This window comes from Sturnira hondurensis, unplaced genomic scaffold (genome assembly GCF_014824575.4).
Source record: "Sturnira hondurensis isolate 20B ecotype Veracruz unplaced genomic scaffold, ASM1482457v3 Scaffold0001532, whole genome shotgun sequence".
Lineage (NCBI taxonomy): Eukaryota > Metazoa > Chordata > Mammalia > Chiroptera > Phyllostomidae > Sturnira > Sturnira hondurensis.
Window position 1 is genome coordinate 226,903 of NW_028074163.1, and position 21,676 is coordinate 248,578.

Below are 21,676 nucleotides of genomic sequence, written 5' to 3' on the forward strand. Positions count from 1 at the left end.
GGTAGTCAGAAGAGTTTTCCCTTAAGTACCCAACCTTGTCATTAGAAGTTAGGCCTTTACCTCCTAATTAATAAAACAAAACAAAACAAAACAAAGTAATACGAAGTAACACTTCTGCTGGAAAGATTGAGCCCTTGTGACATCCTTTTCTCTGCTCAGAGAACTAAAATTAGTGCAGGTGAAGGCTGCTGCTTCATTATTAGTCATTATTAGAATTTTCGTATCTTTCTTTAGAATGCTAACTTTATTCACACACACACACAAATGTTAATTTTAAACTGTTCCTACTAAATTCTACAGAGCAATTTTAGAGGGGAAAACCTGTGTGGGAAAGAGAATGCTTTTAATAGAGCACATGGGTTTTAGGTCTGCTTATGCACAGTGAGGAAGCAGAAACTTTTCTCTGCCCTTACAGGTTTTGCTGGCAGATCTAATAATCAAATCACCACGAGACAGAGTTAACAGGCAAAAATAACCAACTTTAATTACAAATGTATGTACAGGAACCCCACAGACGGGAGAGAGTCAGAGATCCCACATTCGGGAAAGGTTTTGAGACAGAAAGGGAAAATGAGAAATAGATGGTGTTCTGTGCTAAGGATGAGGATAAGGAAAAGGAAAAGGAAAGGAAAAAGGGAAAGGGAGATAATAAGGAGGAGGAGGAGGAGAAGGAAAATGATGTTCCTGTGGGGCTTCAAAGAAGAAGGTCATTTGCAGGATAAGTAAGAAAAGCAGATGTTCAGTAACTAGAAGCCTGTCCTATCCTATAGACAGACCACAAGTTATTTCTGGTGATAACTTTTATTACAGGCAAGGACCCTAATTTAAATTCTTGCGGGGAAGAGGTAAAAATTTCTCGTGAGCCCCCATCACCATTCTGGGGAGGCCTGTTCTCAACCCCTTCATATACATATCAAGAAATGAATCACTGGCTGTATTATAGGGAAGCTAGGCTTTAGTAATCTCCTACTTATCATCAGCAGATGCTCACTCTGGGTACGACCTAAGCAATGACTCCCAGAAAGCTCATAATTAGAGTCATTAGGGTCGTGTGACCTCCAGCTTGTCTTGCTTTGAAAAGAAAGCAGATGGCCAAACATTAGCATTTGAATGAGCACCTAGGTCCTCTAGTTGAGGAGTTTACTTAAATGCACTGGAAAGCTGAGAATGTCCAATCCTACACAACTGAAAAAAGTAGTTTATGTTGTGTTTATGTAGCTCATTCTGCTCTCTGCAAAAGCTCACCTTCCATTACAAAAGCCAAATCCGAGCAGTACTACCCTGCTAATTTACCCAGCAACCCGGTGGCTATGAATGTGTGGGAAGAGTGATAATTTTTAAAGCCTTTTTTGTTTGTTTGTTTTAGAATAGGCAGCAGTATATTTGGAGACCTGAAACCATATATCAACTACTTTTCTTACAAAGCAATGATATTATTCATTGTAAAGGCAAATAACTACAGATTGAAAATAAGAGGCTTAATTTTTCCCTTTGAAAATAAGGTTACAGACTTTGCCCCTCTCCTTTTTCTTTTTTTTTTTTAAGATTTTTTATTTATTTTTAGAGGGGAAGGAGAGAGGGAGAGAAACATCAATGTATGGTTGCCTTTTGTGCATCCCCTGCTGGTAGTTAGCCTGCAAGGAACCGGTTTGCAACCCAGGCATGTGCCCTGACTGGGAATCGAACCGCGATCGTCTGGTTCGCAGGCCCTCGCTCAATCCTTTTTCTTTTAGTATTTCTTTTACTGCCCTTTCCAAATGTATTAAAGCTTTCTAATGGTTAATTTTAAGCCTCAGGCCACTCTCACACTCCAGAATGTTCCCTCAAGTGCCTAGAGCCTTCTCTTTCAAATGCAAACATAGAGGGGAAATAGCTCTCTATCTCCCCATCCCTGCCGGAGAAGAGTCAAACTTCCTGGGTTCCTTACTCCACGCTGAAAACAACTTCCTGTCGTAAGATGAAAGAGAGGTTTGCCTCTCCCTCTAGAGAAAGGCAAAGTGCAGCGTTTTAGGTCATCCCAACTGCCAGGCAAATTTAGTCCTCGTGAGGACTAGTGGTTTATCTTGACAACATGTATGCACCAGGGTGTATCTGGTTGGCTGTGTAAAAGGGTAAATTCCTTTTGGTCTTTGCAACCTCTTAGGGGGATGGCTTGCACAGAGCATCTCATTCTAGTTAATGCTTATCCAGTAACATAAGCATTTTCTTTCTGTAATATCTTTGTGGGAGTATTCCTGGATTTGGAGTTTTTGTTTCTAATTATGCTTCCCCAACAATTTCAATCCCAGATAACATTTTTCCTCTTAGTGGATCCCTTTGAGATAATATAACAAATAATTTAAATGATGAAAATTCCAAATGTCCCATGTAAAGTTGAATAAAGAGATATGGGTACTTATTAACACGAAAATAAAGTAAATTCAGATAACATGAACGTCAGTTGGAACATTTAGTTCCACATGTCAAGATATTGATGTTTTTTTCTTTTCACAAAACCTAACACAAAAAAACCCATAATTTGATAGAAGCTCTCAGAACAGACACCCACATGAATCTCTCTCTACATAGCTATTCTTTGTGCATAAGAAGAGCTTGAATCTCGTGATGGATTGGATTTTTGCTCACAGTTTAAAAAAACAGATACACATAAAGGTACTTCAACAAATATTTGTGGAAAGGAGAATATGGAAGACTGACACAGGAGAAGAGAGGGAAGGGGCAGAATCCAGGTTCAAACCTGCCCTGCACCTCCTTTCAGCTTCCTGCCTTCCCAGTCCCCCGTCTCCTCCCTGTGCCTTGGCTTCCATAGGCAGGGCCCTTTCAAGAAATCCACCTTGAAACCCTGCTGAAATTCCCTTTTTGATGTAAGGTCCTTGTAAAACAACAGTGAATGATAACTTCTCTGGATCTCTCTAGAAACTCTGTCTATATTTGGTATTTGATTATATCACCATGTATTAGTTACTGTTTATATGCATTAGTTTCCCCTTCCCTCAACTTAACTTCAAGCTTAGAGAATAACGAAATCATTCTTAATACTTCTGAAGAAGCCACAGAACCTAGCACTCAAATGAACTGTAAGTGCCTGCTCAGTGCTTGATTTATTAGTAACTACTCTGTTCCTTTGCAACCGCAGCTTCTGGAGCTGCGGAAGCTTCTGGAAGCTTCTTCAGCTTCCTTCATATATACAAAGACTTCAATATGAGGGTACAGATTTAGCACCTGTGATTTACGAATACAATCCTTTACAAATTCTTATTGAACTATGATACTGAATAAAACAACCTGGCTCCCAAAAGTCTAGACCAGGCAAAAAAGGGTTATCATCTGGGCTGCTTTACTTTTTAGTTTTCCTTTCCTTTTGAAAAATTTTCCAAAATTTTTTCTTTGGCTATCAGGCATTTATCTGTGACTTGATTTTTTAAAGATTTTATTTATTTATCTTTAGAGGGGAAAGGGAGAGGGAGAGAAATATCAATGTATGGTTGCCTCTCGTGTGCCCCCTGCCAGGAACTTCATCCCCTGCTGGGAACTGGCCTGCAACCCAGGCGTGTGCCCTGACCTGGAATTGAACCGGCGATCCTCTGGTTTGCAGGCCTCTGCTCAATCCATTGACCTACACCAGCCAGAGCTGTGACTTGACTTGAAAAATTGTGTTTTTACACAATTTTTCTCCTCCTTAAGCATACTTTTCCCTAACCCCCATCTCTCAGCCCCTCCCACCCTTCAAAGTGGTGTACTTCCATGTGGGGTGACCTTCCCTAAGGACTCCCGAGTCCAACAAAATGGTACATTGTTGACTAAGCAAGGGGACACCATTTACGGTGGTGTCAAATGATGAAATAATGAAGTAAGTATTAAGATGATAGTAAGTATAAGTATGCCCTTTCTGAGATAAATAATGAACTGGTAAAAATATCTCTGAGCAAACCATGAAGTAGAAGTGGTGAAGACACTGTTTAGTCCAACGGCAAACCATTTACCTGAGAAAACTTCTGAAGCAAAACCAAATCAAGTCAAACAATTTTTATGTCTCCCATTGGCATTTTTTCATACATTATGGTGACAAAACACATTATATTTCTAAAAGTTTTTTGCACCTTGTTCCTCAATGAATAATCAGCTTTTGTATCATATATATATATATATATATATATATATATATGTAATGAATAAGAGCTTCTGTGTTTTCTAAACACGAAGTTAAAACAACTTTTGCCACTAGGTCTCATCCTCCTTACTAAAACTGCCCACATATAAGATAATTAGAAAATTAACAAATATTTATTCAGTTCCTACAATGTAAAAGGAACACAGCAATTCCAGGTATAATGGGGGAGGTAGAATGATGATTAACATAGGAAAATAAAAACTAGGTAAATTCTCTCAGAAATTTATATTTATAGCTCATGCACAATTACTGAAGTACCATACGATATTTTAAGGTAACTTAAGTAATTATTAATATATAATATATAGTTTTTACATTGTGCATACTTATATTTGTGCAAACAGAAGAGAAGGGGATTGATTACATGTTACCTACATAATAGACCAGCCTGAATATATAATTTCCTTTTGGTCATTAATTCTACCCAGCCTTTCATGGCTGCTTGTATATGCTTCCCACTTTCTACTACTAGTAAAAAATGTACATCTTTTCTTCTAAGTAGTAAGCAGGTAGGAAACCCCAAGGTGAAACTAAGTACTGAGGTCCCTCCCTGCGATGTGATTGCTCAGGGTCTGTATTAGGTCTCTGAGTCCCTAAGAGATAATGAAGAGTCCAACTGAAAGTGTTTGTTTCTATAAAGTTGCCTATCAAATTAAACATCCTGCTCACTGACCCATTTTTTCATATATACACACTTATTTAAAATAAAAAAAGGACCTTGGAAAAAAGCCACAGTTAGAGGAAGAAATCTTTGTAATTTTACTTTCCCGAATGGTTTCAGAAATGAAGCCCTCGGTTCCCCCATAGAGACATCTACATTTTCTATCCCTGTTGTTCAATTTATTCTCCTTTATAGGGCTGACATTTCTTATGGCTGACTTAAGACCCTTTAAATGGTAATGCAGTTGTTTTTTAAAAAGTAGGCTAGTTTATTCTTGTACCTTAGTCTTGAACCTAGAGAGCTAGCTACTCTGGCCAGGCACTGATACATGCATGCAATAGATTTAAGGACAAGACCAAAAAAGTAATTTCCACTCTATAGGTCAAACATCTTTAAGCAAAAGATATCAAGTTCATACTTATTGATCACTCTGAAGATTAATGCTTATAAATGAAGCTATCACAGAATGGTATATATTTGCATAGTATAAACAAGTAATTACATTTGGGTGAATGTGCGTTTTTCTACTTATTTTTATCTGAAAAAAGACTTTTCTATATTTTTAAGAACTATTACATCTCACAAAAGAATAGTCTGTTGTAACAATTGTGTCTGGTTCAGTAACTACGTTTCTCTCGTCCTAAAATGAGAATGATAGTTTTTAGGTTCCAAATATCTATTTCTATTTTAAAATTACTCAGTGTACTTGCTCTATTTTTGAATATAAACTTCATTAGAGAGAGAGAGGAAGGTAGATATATAAACATAGATACAGATGCATGTATAAGGGATTAAGTGTTTCTTATTCAGCCCTTCACTAATTAGATTTAAAATGGTGGAAAGTAAGGTAAAGACGCTAGAGTAACATAAGCTGATGGTCATAAGACAGTGAATAATATGGAATGAAGCCAAATTCACTTTAGTTTGTTACAACAAGTGGTTTTTCAACGATCATTTTTAATATTGCTAAATAACTGAAAGGAATTAGTTCACAAAAGGAAATGATTTTACTTCCTTTAACAGGAATGGCCTACCAAGTACGCCCCAAAGAAAAAACTTTGTATGGTTCACCAGCGAAACTATCCAACATCAGCATGCACATCTATGTATCTAATATACATGTAATTATATGTTACATTCCTTTCTCGGTTAAGCAATTGGGGGTCTTCTATTTTTAGATGAATAACTGGTGAAACTTCACGTAGAGAAGCTGAGAAACTAGAAAGCATATCCACTTTTAATAACGCCAAGTTCCCACTTTGCAGTAAGTAGGCTATAAAAGAAACAAAGAATTTCTAAATGAATGGACCTCTTACACAGAATAAAATGCATTTAAGTTTTTATATCCTCTCAACTGCCCTAACGAGATCTAGGCCCCAAAGAAAGTCGTGGTTCTCCTCACTGATGTAAACTGTCTACAAAAAGATCCCCTGTGCTCTTCCTTGGAATGGTCATCTTCCCAGTGAATGCAGGAAAAGAATTAAGTTAGCTGGTCGGTGAACTGAACCCGCAGGGTTAATTTCATAAGCACGGTGTCTGTGTGGAGAACACATCCAAGCAGTTGTCTTTTGTAGCCACTTGATATTACAAACGTGTAGTTAAGGAAAAAAGAATCAGCTGTAATATTTTTTTCTCACATGGAGAAAACAGATTCATTATTTGTTATTTACGATATTTCTGCTGGGCTGCGTTTTACTATCTGTCCTCTGTGGCATGGCATCAATGAGCCAATTTCCTCGGTAGGTCAAGACTCTGTCAAAGCAAAGAGCAATTCTGAAAACACACATTCCTGAGCGATTCCACGGGGCCGGATGAGAACACTGAGAAGTAATCGTGACTTTGCCATTTGCCTCTCACCTCCACCTTCTGCCTCCCCCCACATTTCTCATTCCAACTTATGGCGTGACCGTGTTTTGTTACTGTAATGTCTGTAATGGGAGAAGATTAATTTTTATAAAAAGGAGAAAATAAGTATGTACGATGGTTCAGATTTCAGAAAGCTGCACAAGCAACAGCAAATTTTCCTGGGACTAACTGGTCTTTCCAGTTTGAAATATGATTCTAGCAGCTTTTTATCTCTCCTTTAATTGGTAGACAAAGAATTTGGCATTCTACAAATCTTTCCTGAATCTCAAAGTCACTTTGTCACACACAAATCCAATCATTACAATTGTAGATATGTTTTCATCCATAACTATATGACTGTTACATTATGCTAATTGTAGAAATAAAGTAGATTAACAAAACAATTGCTTTTCTTATACTTTTATATTTTAAATCCTCCAATTACACCTAATGATTATTATTACTGCTTCAAATGCCTTTGGGGTGATTTGTTTATGCTTTTTTTGCTTAACTTTGCCCATTGCCAGGGAGGGAATACAGTGGTTAATAAATACTTGTTACAACATACATACACTTACATATACAAGGTCTGCCCGAAAAAAAGTCCAACCATTGTTAATGTAACAAGAACAGTTTGTGTGACATCAATGTAACCTGGCAGCCAAGGAGAATGGACTGGAACGCACATGGGTAAACAATGACAACTTCACTGTACTAGTCAGTGGGGGCAGTAGACACTGTTGAGTGAGCATGTGTACTGTGTGGCCAAATGACTGAACGAATGGAGCAATGAATATACATCAAACTTAACGTTAAACTTGACCATTCCTCTGCGGAAACTATTCATATGATCCAGAAGGCCAAAGCTATAAGTAGCTGGTGATTGGCAGCTTCATCATGACAGTGTACCTGCTCACGAATCACATCTCAGGCAGAGTTTTTTTGTAAAACATCAAATCATCCAGGTGACTTTGCCCCCTATAGCCCAGATTTGGCGCCCTGTGACTTCTGGCTTTTCCCAAAACTAAAATCATCTTTGAAAGGGAAGAGAATTCAGACCATCGATAAGATTCAGGAAAACACGATAGGGCAGCTGATGGTGACTGCGAGAACTGCGTGAGGTCCCAAGGTGCCTACTCTGAAGGGGACTGAGGCATCATTGTCCTATGTACAATGTGTCCTATATCTTGTATCTTCTTCAATACATGTCTCTGTTTTTCATATCACATGGATGGACACTTTCTGGACAGACCTTGTATACATATATAGTGAGCTATGTATTTAGTTTACAGATGCGTAGTAAAATTGTTCATTGTTGTTGCTAATCTTTATTATCCACACAATAAGCATTTCCTGGGTGTCCACTCCCAGGCCCCACCAGGAGGAGCAAGGATGAAGATCCCAGCTGCTATGGGGAGGGGAGGGGAGACAAGACATATCCAGTGATAACTGTAACATAAACAGTGTGAACAAATGCTTGAGAGACATGTGAAGCAGCATGAAGCAAGTTGGAAGGAACACGGAACGCCTCCCCAAAGTGGTACTGAAGGTCCACTATATAGTTTGTCAAAGCCTTGTTTGTTTTGATTCTGGAAAGCTTAGAACAGGGAAGCTTACTAGTAAGGAGACATAAGGGTGTCTTCTCTCCCCCTGCTCCTGATTATATAATAGCATTAGCACTTTCTTCTTTTTTGAAAAATGGAAGTCCGCTTAATTGTGCAATGTCCCGCTTTGTTTGTTAACAGTGTCTTTCTTTAATAAAGATACAATATCACTCAGCAGAGTACAGAGAAATTACTTAAATTATGGCCACATTCCCACAAGAAACACTCCATATGGAAGATGGGGAAAGGATCAGACACAAAAAATGTTTTGGGTATTACTTTTACAGCCATTTTTTTACTTAACAAAATCTTTTTTCTTTTTATATGTTTCTTTTTGGTTCTTTTCTTTCTTGAAAGTGGGCAAAATGAGAGTTCAAGGTGCCACGTTGACCGTACCAACAATAAAACAAAAATTAAAAAAAGATAAAATACAATTTACTTTCAATTAAAAGGCAATATTAATGATCCAAACTTAACTCCGTACATTGAAAATGTTTCTGATTCAAAGATTTATACTTTGCCAAAGATGTCATTCTACTTGTAATTTCTGCTTAACAGATGATTAGGGGCTGGCAGGGGGAAAAAATGGCAAAAAATTCAAAAAGCCTTACAAAAGTTCCACATCTAAATGTGTGCATGTTTATACATAATACATTGAGGAAGGAATGTAAAAGGAAGCCATGCTAAGTGTTCTCAATAAATTCAACACCAAACTATATGAATAGAACTGGTTACAAAATAGAACTGGTTACAAATGGAGACTTTTAACTATCACTTGTGTAAACATTTTACTTTTTTCCTTATTAAGCTGTTAATTATCAATAGGCATGATTCCAACATGTTATATGTGCTACAATCCATACAGATTTCAAGGGCAGCAAAACACAGCTTGCATACAAAACAGAGAAATAGTGGTGCGTGCATGCACATGTCTGTGTTGTATTTGGTAGAAGAGCAAGGGCACAACTGAGGCCATGGAAGGTGCATATGTACCGTGAGTCTCATATGTGCTGGACACTGATTCATATAAGCACACAAGAACAGCCAATACTTTCCTTTATGTGAAATTATTCATCAAAAGCATATATAAAACTATGGGCAATACCTGGCACTTTGCTCATTTAGGAGCAACAAAAGTCCTCCTTTCAGTCAGGGTTTATTTTCTTTTAAAGTCTGAATGTGCATTTCAGAGAAGAAAATGGAAAGGATGGGTGGAATCCGAAGCCCACTGGTGTGAGTGCCCTCTCTGACTCTGTTGCTACACTAACTCAGTTAAGCTGGTTTAGGGTCTCCCACAGAACCAATTAACAGGAGAATAGGACAAAAGGAATGACATCTTAAAAGTCTGCTAATGAACTGAAATTTGCAATTAATAAGCAATTTTTCAACTCTACCATCCTCGGGAAATGTGACTGCCAAATTGTGGACTTCCAAAGTGTTTTTCCGCCAATTCAAAAAGCCAGCCATTCTTTAAAATGTGAACGAGCCTTATGAAGAAATCATTCTTTTGATATGTGTGGTTATTAAATAAGTAAGTTTGAATTATATCTTTTCATTTAATCAAAATTCAGCTAGTAAGACCGGTAAAAGAAACAATCAGTAATCAACGAGACTGCAGTACTACCAAAAAAAAAAAAAACCCAGCTCAGGAAAACACATTACTAACCCAAGTCTGAAGTTCGGCTTTGAATCGCACTCTGCAAAACCACTCTGACTCAGCTGTCCAAAGGGCCTCCGCACCTCTATTTTATTTCACAGTCTATTCATAAGCAATATAAACACATCACCAACCTTAATTCCAGCCAGGAGTCACAGGATATCTTGGATCAGATCAATAAAGTCTGAAAGATAAACAGAAAAACATCCCATAAAATAAATCAGTTGAATGATTTAGTTTTTCCTCAGGAGGAAGATACAGTTACTCGGTCCCCTGTACCATAAAATGTACTGGCTGACAACATTCATCTACAGCAAGGGGGTGTTATGTAGTTATAGAACTTCACACTTAAAATTATTTTCTAGATTTCACTTGAAGACCTATATTAGAAGACTAAGTTAGGCCCCATTTTTATCTTCAGTAGTTTTTGTTTATTTAAAGTAGAACAATCCTCATGCTCACACTTTAAAATGTCAACCAAACTTTTTTAAAAAATACATTCCATACTTAATGTACTAATATTTCTCCTGAAAGAGGTTTAATGAAAAATAATAAAGCTGATGCATTTGGATCCTTAATCTGAGTTGATACCCATAAATGGTTTGTAGATTTTCAAAATCCGATCAAAGGAAAGAAAAAAATCACCAAAGACAATTTCAAAGGCAACCAATCCAACGTCCCACTGCTTCTTTATACCTAAGCACGACCACTCAATCAGCTGAGAGGCGGAGTGTCAAATGGAAGCAACAAAGGCGGTAAGCCCAGAACAATGCAATCCCCAAACCGCTGTTCTGAAAGTCCGCTGTCTTTTGGGCAGTTAGGAACGACAATAACTTTAACATGACATGGAGTGAGATTCCTGATTTTCTGCAGGGCGCATCTCTGGCTAAGTCTCCAATTTAAAAACACTTCAGTTAGCTTCTAGAAATGTGAATGTGAATTAACATTTGAATGTGAATTAACCAGTTGGAAGTTAGAATATGTTCCACATGACATTATTAGATATGGTTCATTATTAGACTCCTGGATTAAGTCCAAAAGCTAAATTAAGGTAAGTTTATAACTACCTATAAAGGTAATAATTTAATGAACAGTCTAAAACAATATTCATATATTCCAATGAGGTGATAAGTTATCAGCATGACTGTACTAACCATTTCGCTATTTATATGTATATCAAATCCTCATGTCATATACCTTCAATATATATAATTTTTATTGAAATATAAATGGAGTACTAGTAAACAACAAATGATTAGAAATGAAATTCTTGATTTTTAATCTTAAGGCAGATACTTAAGAAAGTGAACTTAATCACAAAAGAATGAAATGATAGGTGGGTAAAATTATGGAGATTTAAAAAAAGTATTTGGGGACATTTTGAAAGATTTACAAGGTTAATGGCATTAATATATCTACTTCCACTTTAACCATCTGACTTATTTTACTTTGATACAATTTGGGGATGGGGGGGCAGCTATAAAACCAACAGTTCCCAAACTGTGTACCACAGTACACCAGGAAGCCACAGTAAATTCACAGAATGCTGAAATACATTCAATATATGAAAAAGACAACAACATCTACTGGGCATCACACAAATTACCAGCTTGAAGCAGCTCACAGTTTCAATATTAGACCATGACACATCCCTTTCAATGAGGCCATACTTTGCAAAATTGGCTGTTTGGTGGAGTTTATGGTATGAAAGCAAACTCTGCATGAAAACCAACATGCAATAAGAAATGAGGATGACAGTATCCAATGTGACTCAGGTCTGTGGGCTGGGCAGTACTAAACAGGCCACATAAGCCATTACTAAGGAATTATGGGATTAATCCATTACTAAGGATTCTAAGTATAAAATGAAAGGATTTTTCTTTAGATTTGCAGGTATTATTTTTTCAAAAGGTTACTTGTTGTTAAGACATAAATACTTATGATGTCAAGGAAATGAAACTGTGAAGTCCTTCTGGCAGAGGGATGCTGTGAAAAAAATTACCAAGTAATGAGAATCCCATCCACTGAAATGGTTGGGGACAGTCTCTATTAAGCATAGTTATTTGTTTTGTTTTATTTTGTTTCATTTTTATTTAACAAATCTAAAGAAAAGAAAAAGCAGGAGAGATTAGTTTTAAAGAACTAACAAAAGGAGGGTAAAGGAGAGAGAAAATATTTTCCTAAATAAGAGAAGAAAACATTAGGAGAGTGGGAAGGACAGTGGTTCATCACACCAAGAGACTGTGTGTGTGCACTGATGTGTGCATGTATACCTGTGTGTACAAGTGCACCTCTGTGTGTGTGCACAGACATTAAAAGAGCACACATGAATGCTAGTGGACAAAAGACAAGAAAGAAGTGGTGGGCACACTGCATGTATGTATTATGGGGGTTGAAAAATGACTTCCATCTATTCTTCTAAATTTTTCTGGCTGGTCTGATAACTAAATTGCCATGAGACAGATAACCAGGAGAAAATGACCAAATGTGTTAAGCATGTACATACAGGGGTTCCCTAAGAATAGGGGGCCCAAGGACACACTGGGCACTTGAGGCCTCTATGCCATTTTGGGCTAAGGAGAATAGGAGTATGGGATTTCAAAAGGGAGGGTGGCAATTCACAGGCGGATGATAAAAGCAAGCACGTGAAAAACAAATTCTTCCTGGATCACCCAGAACAAGGGGAATCTAACAGACAGACTTTGCTTGCTTTGTCCCTGTCTGCCACACTTAGTTTATACTATAAGGCAATAGCTTCCTTCCTTCAGGCAGGTAAAAGGAAGGGTCAAAGGTTATTTATGAGTCCTTTGTTTCTTAAAACTAACCAGCTTAAAATACTCAATACTGTATACAGAATGTTTTGGGGTGGCAAAACTCTGCTTCCCCTCAGTATCTGTTCACCACGCTAATTATCATTGATCAGTCTGTAAGAAGAGGTGGTGCCCTCCTTGCCTGAAGCACTGGGAAGACCACACGGTCCCTGAGAAGAGGTGGCATCCTCATTGCCTGGAGCCCTGGGAAAACCGCATGTCCAGGGGCAGTTATACATCTCAGTCAACCGTGTACCTGCAGCCACTTCTTGTTCAGAGTTTTGGGGCCTCACCTAGACCAATGTCCTGATGTCTTTAATATTCTTTTAAATAGATTGGATTTTATCTTTTCTCCATGCACTTTGAATATAGACTTTCACAGTACAAACAAAATGATTACTCAAAAGTCGGGCTTTATGTTCCATAGCGTACCTGGGGAAACAGTCCAGCTTGTCCCCACTACTACCCTCCACCTAGCCCCATCTCCAAAACTTCTGGGTTTTTTCTTTGAATGCAGTGTAAGTCAAATACAAACTTTATTGAAAATATCGATGCTGTTTTTGATTTGCAAACCTTGTGTTTGGACCCGTAGGCTCAGCAAGGGAAGAGCATCAGAAAGCCCACAGAAGAGTCTCGATACGTATCTGTCACATAAATGAAGGTGCTTAGAGTTGCACTTTTCTGATGCTTGGTCAAATTCCTCTTTGGGCAGAATTAAGAAAAAAAATCCCATCCTTGCCCCACCTAACCAGCATCAAAAATATTTCACAGAAACCAAGTTCTGAGGGAAGAGAGGTATTTGTTTTTGACCTGGTGGACTCAGGCTCTCCTGGGGTTTTTGTTTGTGTGCTTTTCACTTCGTAAAGGGGAGCACTTCCAATTTTAGCACCAAGAGCAGCTGCTTTATAAACAACACTCGGGACTCACCCCCACCCAACCCAGTTATGGAGCAAATAGGCACAGAAGAGTGAAGACTGATGTAGCCCTGAGGCTCAGTCCTCACTGTGAACAGCTGCCATTTCAAACACAGGGGTCAAGACTTTTTGTGTCGTATCTTGCTAAACAATGCCCTAAGCATAACTCAAATGAAATTCTTATCAATGGGATTCAGCATCTGCTCCTGGGCAGCTTAACTCATCAGCATTTTAAAAGCACCACTGGGCCATCCGCTGTCTCTTTATGTGTGTGCACACACACAAGGAATGGTCAGAAAACAATCTTGAGAGTTAATCGATAAAGCTTTTTTTTTTTTCTTTTTCCAGTGAGACATGATCTCATACCTAGGTATTATAAATCATATTGTGAAGGTCAGATGAAATTATAAACCCTCTAACAAGTTTACATATGCCTGGTTACACCTCACAAGAAGTAAAAATTGAAAATGTCAGACATATTTTAGCTATTAGATTATCAAGGTCAACTGTCAATTGAAAAGCCACCTTTCACGTTTCCTGTTCTTCTCCCTTCTTAAAGTGACACCCGAGTCTCAATTTACAGAAACTTACCACATGAGTAACAAAAAAGTTACGGCATCAGTTTCAATTTACAGATACAGATGTAGGAAATATTGTAGCTGCAAACCAAATTAAAAATCAATTCTATGTTTTAAAATAAATTTGTGTTTTTGTCTATAATCTTTATATTTTTAAAATACATAGAAGTTGTCTCTTTAATAGCATTATTTAATATGTCAGGGATCCAAAGTTCCTTGTCCTCAAAGAGCTTACTTAGAATCTAGTGGGACAGAGGTGGTTATGAACAGACATGGCACAAAGCAGTAAACGCCTGCTTGCACAAAGAAATACCAGTAAAAAGCTCCCAGAGATCAAAGAAGAAAAAAATGAAATCCTATTATAGAGATAAGGATTCACAGAAGGTGCATTTGAGCTGGACCTTGAAAAGGCAAAGGATTTTGATTAGTGGGCGTGGATAGAACGGGAAGGAGACCAACTCAGACAGCGAAGTCAGCAGAAACAAAGTAATGAAAGAAGCAAAGCCCAGGGGATGTTTGGAATAACTCCTGCAGCCCTACCTGGCTGGAGTAACAGACAGGAGGAGTAACTTGGTGAAAGGGTAGGCTGGGTCTGTATAAGGAGTAAAGAACTTGAATGACAAGTGAAGGAGGTCATGTCATTAAATATGTTTAATTTTGTGCACTACCGTGAACCACTGAAGGTTTTATATCCAACAATTGCATAATTAGGACATTTAATCGGCAACGCTGTGTAGACTGGATCAGAGCTGAGAAGAGATTAAAGCAGAGGAGACCTACTCCTTCAGAAGTCCATGTGACTGGTAGAGCTGGGGTCAGTACAAAGAAGGAAGAATGCTGACTACCACTCGGGCCAGCGTCTTGGCCCATCCCGGCTGCCATAACTAAACGCCAGAGACTGGGCAACTTAGACAATAGACACATATTTTGTCACAGTTCTGGAGGCTGAAAGTCTGAGATCAGGGTAACAGCTTGACCTGGTTCTAGTAAAAAAAAAAAAGCCCTCTCCTCCTGGCTTCTGGCTCGTAGACATTCTTGCTATGTTCTCACATGGTCACTGTCAAACTGGGGCCCCGCATTGGTGACCTTATTTAATATTAACTACCTCCTAAAAGCCTATCACTAAGTACAATCACACTTGGCTTAGGGCTTCAACACAACTCAGTCCACAGCAATGGGCAACCCGTGGGCTTGGGTTGGGTGGTTACGAACGGCACAGGACAGAAAAAAGGCACCAAGGGTTTGAGGTCACCTCCCAGGAAGAAGGTGTCATTCTTAAAAACAGGAAAGGCTGAAGGAAGATCAGGTTAGGTTGCTGAGCAACAGGAGATAATGACAGGCTTTTTTTTGGTTTTGGTTTTTTGTTAGAGTAAATTTCCGTTTCCTACAGGACACTAAGGGGAAGTCATTCATCAGGCAATGAGCCTATTCACGGAGCATCTGACTTCATGTGACGTGCAAAAGAGTGAAATCTTAGTGAAAGTTAAAATAAAAAGGAATGAAAATTGTGCTGATATAATTGGGCTAAAATATATCCAGATAGAATCAGACATGTTATTATGTACATGTTCCAAATCACAGAATTAGGTTGAGTAGCCAGCCCCCATTGTTAAATATTTATTCCCATTTTGCCTTAACAAATAGCTATAACATTAATGGAATACTGGCTGTGTGGAAGCCCACATTGTCCTTCATGAATGCCATATTCTGCCTTCCCCGACTGCGGGCTGCTCTGGGCCCTTGACCCGGCACATCCACACTTACATCTCCAGCACTTAACGTGGTATGTGGCACAAAGTCAGGGATACATAAGTGTGCAATGAGTCACCCCCCGAAAAAGAGGCTGAGTCATGGGCACTCCAACTCATTTCACCTCTGCACCTTGTATTATTCATATACAACAACATCATAGGAAGCTAGGCACTGGGTCTGCCTCTTAATAGAATGTTCTGTACTCTGACAGGTTCACTCTAGCTGCTCCAACACTGGCTACAAATAGAGAGTAAGGCCAAGAGGACCAGTTCCATGCTGGGAAATTATCTCTAATTTACCCATCTATGTCACAACACAGGAAAAAAGAGCAAGCAGTGCCGGAACTAGAAATAATAATAAGTGCACATTCAAAGTGAAGAACTTTCAAATGCCTCAGTTATGGAATGTGTTTTATGAAAACTATAGCACAGGAAGTCCTCACCTCACATCCCCAATAGGTTTTTGGAAACTGTAACTCTAGGCAAAAGACACAACCCATTGGCTAATTGATATAAACAAGGGTTAAGATCCTAGCTCTTATTTCTGGTCAAAAACAAATCACCAAATTTCTAAACAAAAACCCCAAACACTTCTAACATTAAACATTGAAATAAATGTGAGCTATACATACATTTAAGAAAGATGAATAAAACCAAGTGAGAGAACGATTTTCCATCCCACTTATTCCAGTTCAGAGTCTCAGGTAGCCAGAACCTCTCCTGGCAGCTCAGGGTACAAGGCAGGCAGCAACCCTAGACAGGACACCCTCCATCAGAGGGCCACACACACCCACACTCACTCGGCAGACAACTTAGACAGCATTCGCCCAATGCACACATCTCTGGGATGAGGGAAGAGATCACAGTATCTGGTGTGAACAACACAAGTTGGAAGTGCACGGGCCCCCTTATACACAGAGGTTTTCAGTAATACACACAGTACTATAAATGTATCCTTTTTATGACTTTCTTACCATTTTTCTCTAGCTTACTTTATTGTAAGGATATAATATGTAAAACACATCCAAAATATGCAAACTGTGTATGTTATCGATAAGACCTGCTCCCAATTAACAGCAGGCTATGAGATAAGTTTGGGGGGATTCAAAAGTTACCACAGAGTTTTGACGGCTGCAGATGTCAGTGCCTCTAACCCTCATGTTGTCAAGTGTCAACCGTATATTTTTTCATATTTTGTTTTTAAGTGGGGACATCGATGGGTTTTCCTCACTGGTATGTATATTCCTGTATGTTTGAATTCAGGCAGACATGATATGAGTAAGCATGCTCTGGAAAAACTGTAAGAAAAGAAATGACAACTTTTGTTTTGAAATATTCTCCTGCAGTTCCTGCTCTAAGAATTTTACAGTGGTACAAAAATGTTGGAAGATGGCAGTATTTATTTTTTAAGAAATTTTTCCTGAAACCACCAGAAAGGTCTATGGCAAAAAGGCCATTCATGGTCTCATCCCAGGTCCTTTTGATTTTCTTCTTTTCTTTGTCATTGTTATTTTATCCAGGTTAGGCATAGACATAGTATCTATGTATACTATGTATACTATGTAAACACAGACGTGTAAGGAGTGTGAGTTACTTGAGACCTGCAGTGTACGGGAATAGCACTGCGTTTATTCTGATGTAGTCCAGTCGAGTGGTGATGGAATCTGCAAGAGCCAATAAGCTTATTTCTTGCACTATGAAACCTATCTACTCACTCAAATCATCAGTCTTTAAAATCTGAGGTTTCCTTTGAAATGGCTTTATAGAAAAGTGAAGACATTACTATTTATTCAAAACCTTGATCGGAGTGCCGTCTCATTAATTCTTGGATTCACAGCTGAGTTTTGGAAGGGGGTGGGACACACAAAAGGTGCCCATCAAACAGGCACCATGTTTCTTGGGTCTAACACCAGGATGTTTTTTAAGATTAAGGCCACAACCTAGATTTTTCTCTGATCGGAAAAGTACACAGTCTCCTAGCCCTACCAAGAGGTTATTTTCCCATCTCAGCGAAACCCTCAATTCAAAGGAAAACACACAGCTACGGGTAATCCTTAAACAGTAAAGTAAATCAGTTCCCCAAAGCTCTAATTTCCTGAAAGCTCCGGTGAGGTACTCACAAGCCCACTGAAACATGCCACACATTTCTGGACCTGGTTCTCTGCATCGGGGACTTTCTCCAGGGCGAATCCGGTGCACTTAGCTCCTACATGTTGTTATAACTCATTTCCAGCATAATTTAAAAATTGCAAATCCCAGAAAGAGGTACAAAATGATTGACCTCAGAACCACTTCTTATAAAGAACATTCTCATCCATTTTAATATTCGTGTTGCATTTCATGTTATATACAAGAGACCCAAAACAGAGGTCAGAATTTACACATAATAAAATGAGAAATCGTATGTCTGGAACAAATGTAACTGCAGTAAAAGTTAGGGTTTCCTGTAAGTCAAAAAGCACTAATGTAGGAAACAGATCTGCTGTTACCACAGGTTAAATGCTAAGTACTTTCTCAGACTCCATCATCCCTCAACTACAGTAATCAAGGGTTAAAGCTTTCCTTCCCCCCGCCCCAGGTATAGTGGAATGAAAATAGCTTAAATTAAGTGTACATCTTTTCCCTATAATTTAGGCAGTCCTAGACTTATACATTTTTTCAGCCATTTATTTAAATCTATATGGAACACATTTCAGGTGGTGGTTAAATTCCCAATCATGTCGATTTAATTGTCAGTATGACAGAACTACCGCTGCATAGCTAAACGGAATGTTGATGGCCTGATCGTGATCCCAGATGCAGCTTCATCATTATTTTCCTCTGAGGACGTTTTCCCAAGCACATGGGGCACACTCGGGAGTTAGCTGTTCGCTGTTTCTACCAACGACTTTGGAATACCTGCTTCGTGGAGCGCACTTTTCTAGAGACTGAGATACAGAAGCGGCCAGTAAGTTATCAACAAGGTTCCTGTCCTCTTGGAACTCGAGTTCCTCCCTTGAAACACAAATGCGTAAGAGAGTCAGGGCTGCAAGGATAGTGCAGCAGGGTGAGGGCAGAGTGAGTGAGCGATGCTCGGGCGCTTTCTCTAGCTCCAATTTCAGCAGCCAGAGAGAAGGAGAGGCTGAAACGACTTTTATCAAAGCCGGAAAGCTAGCCCCTCACCTGATGCCCTTTCAAAGGGGAACAAACTGTCCTTCAGTTAAAAAGCATAAACATAACACATTCGTGTGAATTCTGAAAGTACAGAAAAAGCAGTCCTGGAACTAGTGTCCGGTTTCAGTGGTGCTGTCGGGGCCAATACAAAAACTAACATCCTACAAGCGGAGGTCTTGAAGTTCTTCCATGTACAGTCCTGCTTAACCCTGTGAACTAAGATCCCTCTGTTGACCTAGATTCAGCTGGCTCTCAGGCATGACACCTGCTTCCCCATGAAAGGTAATCTTTAGTAATGGGCTACCCTCAATTGTTAGCTTGCCAAAGTGTCAAATATCACGTAAGGAAGAAAATAATCCAAAAACAAAGGGAAACAAATGACCTAATGTCTGATATCATCATGCAATGAAATGTTTCCAAATTATAACATACATTTCATTTCCAAACTTTTGACTTCATAATCATTTTTTTTCAAAAGAAGTTACAGAAGGTGGGTTTTATAATAATAAATTGATTAAATCTCCTTGCTTAGCCCAGGCACAAAATTACTCCGAATCACCACTGACAGAATACCTGTCGGTCCATAACGTCTCCAAGCAGGGAGCAGGGAGGGAGCACGCTTTGACAGCAGCCAGGCAACACCGAGGAGCTGCCCCATGTGACCCACAAGAAGACAGCCGGCACGAACCCGTGGAGCAGGTCACCTTGCCACTCCTCAGAGCACTCAGCGATTGACGGACACAGAGCCTCGGCAGAGTAACTATATACACTCTTTAGCAGTTGGAGAACGTCAAAGGCCTCTCCGGGCCGGTAATGAGGAAGCCAATTACCAACTTCTCTTGTGCGTGTGTCACGGTCACTGTCCTGCCGCACAATTGCCATTGTGTTTCCCTCTTCCCCTTACAATGTGCCTTGGGAGCTGAGCAAGGACGTTTCAGTTCTTCCACAAGAATGTTTTTCAACTACTAGCTGGCAAGGGACACTTAAATAATTGAGGGGGATTCTTTTTTGGCCATCCCAAATCAAGGAGGCCAAGTTACCACAAAGGCCGAGTGGAACCACAGAAGAAGTATTTTCAGACTTGCAGTAATTTATTTCCAAGTAAACGTACTGAGAAATTACAATTCAGTGTAATGATGCCTCAAAGAGACTACCTTGACTCCCTGGCGGTGAAACTGAAACGTGGCTGACTGGCCACATCCCAGCAAACCCTTCCTGCTGAAAGGGGGCAGCCTAGGCTTCTGCACTCGGGCCGAGCTCAGGGCCGGCAGCTCATCGTTTGCACAGCCAGCACCAACGGCAGGCACCCACAAGAGTTAAAATCATTTGTTTCCACACTCAAACCAATTTTTCTTTATGTCATACTTAGGAAGACGAGACGGTGTAGGGCCCTTACTCTTAGACTAAGAAAAGAGAATCAAGCGTCAGGAGACTAAAGGAATGTCCTAAGGTGTCTGAATGGTCAGGAGCACAGTGAGGTCCAGCTCCAAGTTTCCTGATGGGCAGATAACCTGGGCAAAGCAGAGGACACTGGCACAAAATGCTGCATAGTTAACCTTCTGGAAGGGCTCGGAGGCCTTGACAAAAAATCTCTCCCAGCTGCTACCCACCTTTCCAGGCTCCACACATTCTATTACTCTTCCCTGTGACAAAAGGATTGTTAAAAGTAAATGGAGTGCGCTTTCTGAAGGCAAAACACAGTGACATGATTTAGAAATTTTTCAAAAGATTACTACACACTCTGGCATTGCCTTAAGGGACATTGAACAGTGAATTCTGGTATTTTGGCCTCAAATTTCAAAATGCATATTTTTCTTATATATAAACAGGAAGCATAATAGTTACACTGTACCAACAAAATATAGTAAGTGATTTCAAGAAACTATGTTTTTCCACAAAAAGTAAATGTGCCAGTGAATCTTGGTATAACCACTAATAATAAAATCAACATTGAAACAAGTTACATTTTTCAGTGCTGAAATTTTTCTCTTCTTTTAGATCTATCTCACTTTTCTGTGTTATTGAGTTTTCTTTAATAAATATACATTATATCTGGGATTCGAAATATAAGCAAAATATTTGGAAAACATTCTTTATACAATATTTTTCTGTGGTCATGGTATAAAATTCATGCATTAAAATATTCTATATGGGGATGTAATGTACAGTATGGGGAATATAGTCAATAATATTGTATCAACTTTGTAAAGTGGCAGATGGTAACTAGGCTTATTGTGTTGGCCATTTCAAAATTTATACAAATGTTGAATCACTACGTGGCACACCTGAACATACTGAATGTCAATTATACTCCAATTAAAAAAAATAATATTCTAAAAACAGAATTTCAGGTCACACTTATAGTCATCAGTGTAGCATCCACAGTTTAGGGTATTTAACAAAACCATAAGAACACCTGCGTGACTCCACTTCTAAATACACTGCTTTGTGAACTTTTAACTCTGTGTCTCTGAAACCGAGTTCTAAAAAAATAATAATTAAAACCCACTCTCTGACTTATCTTGTGTCAAT

At 39.0% G+C, this 21,676-nt stretch overlaps 1 protein-coding gene across 1 annotated transcript in view; it reads right to left on the reverse strand.

Moving 5' to 3' along the window:
* The window catches only part of MAP2 (microtubule associated protein 2), a 258,006-nt gene that overhangs the window by 181,421 nt on the left and 54,909 nt on the right, over positions 1-21,676 (reverse strand). The window contains exon 2 of the mRNA XM_037029602.1: positions 10,073-10,122. The gene's annotated coding sequence lies outside the window, so the exon portion shown is untranslated. The remainder of the gene's footprint in view (positions 1-10,072; positions 10,123-21,676) is intronic.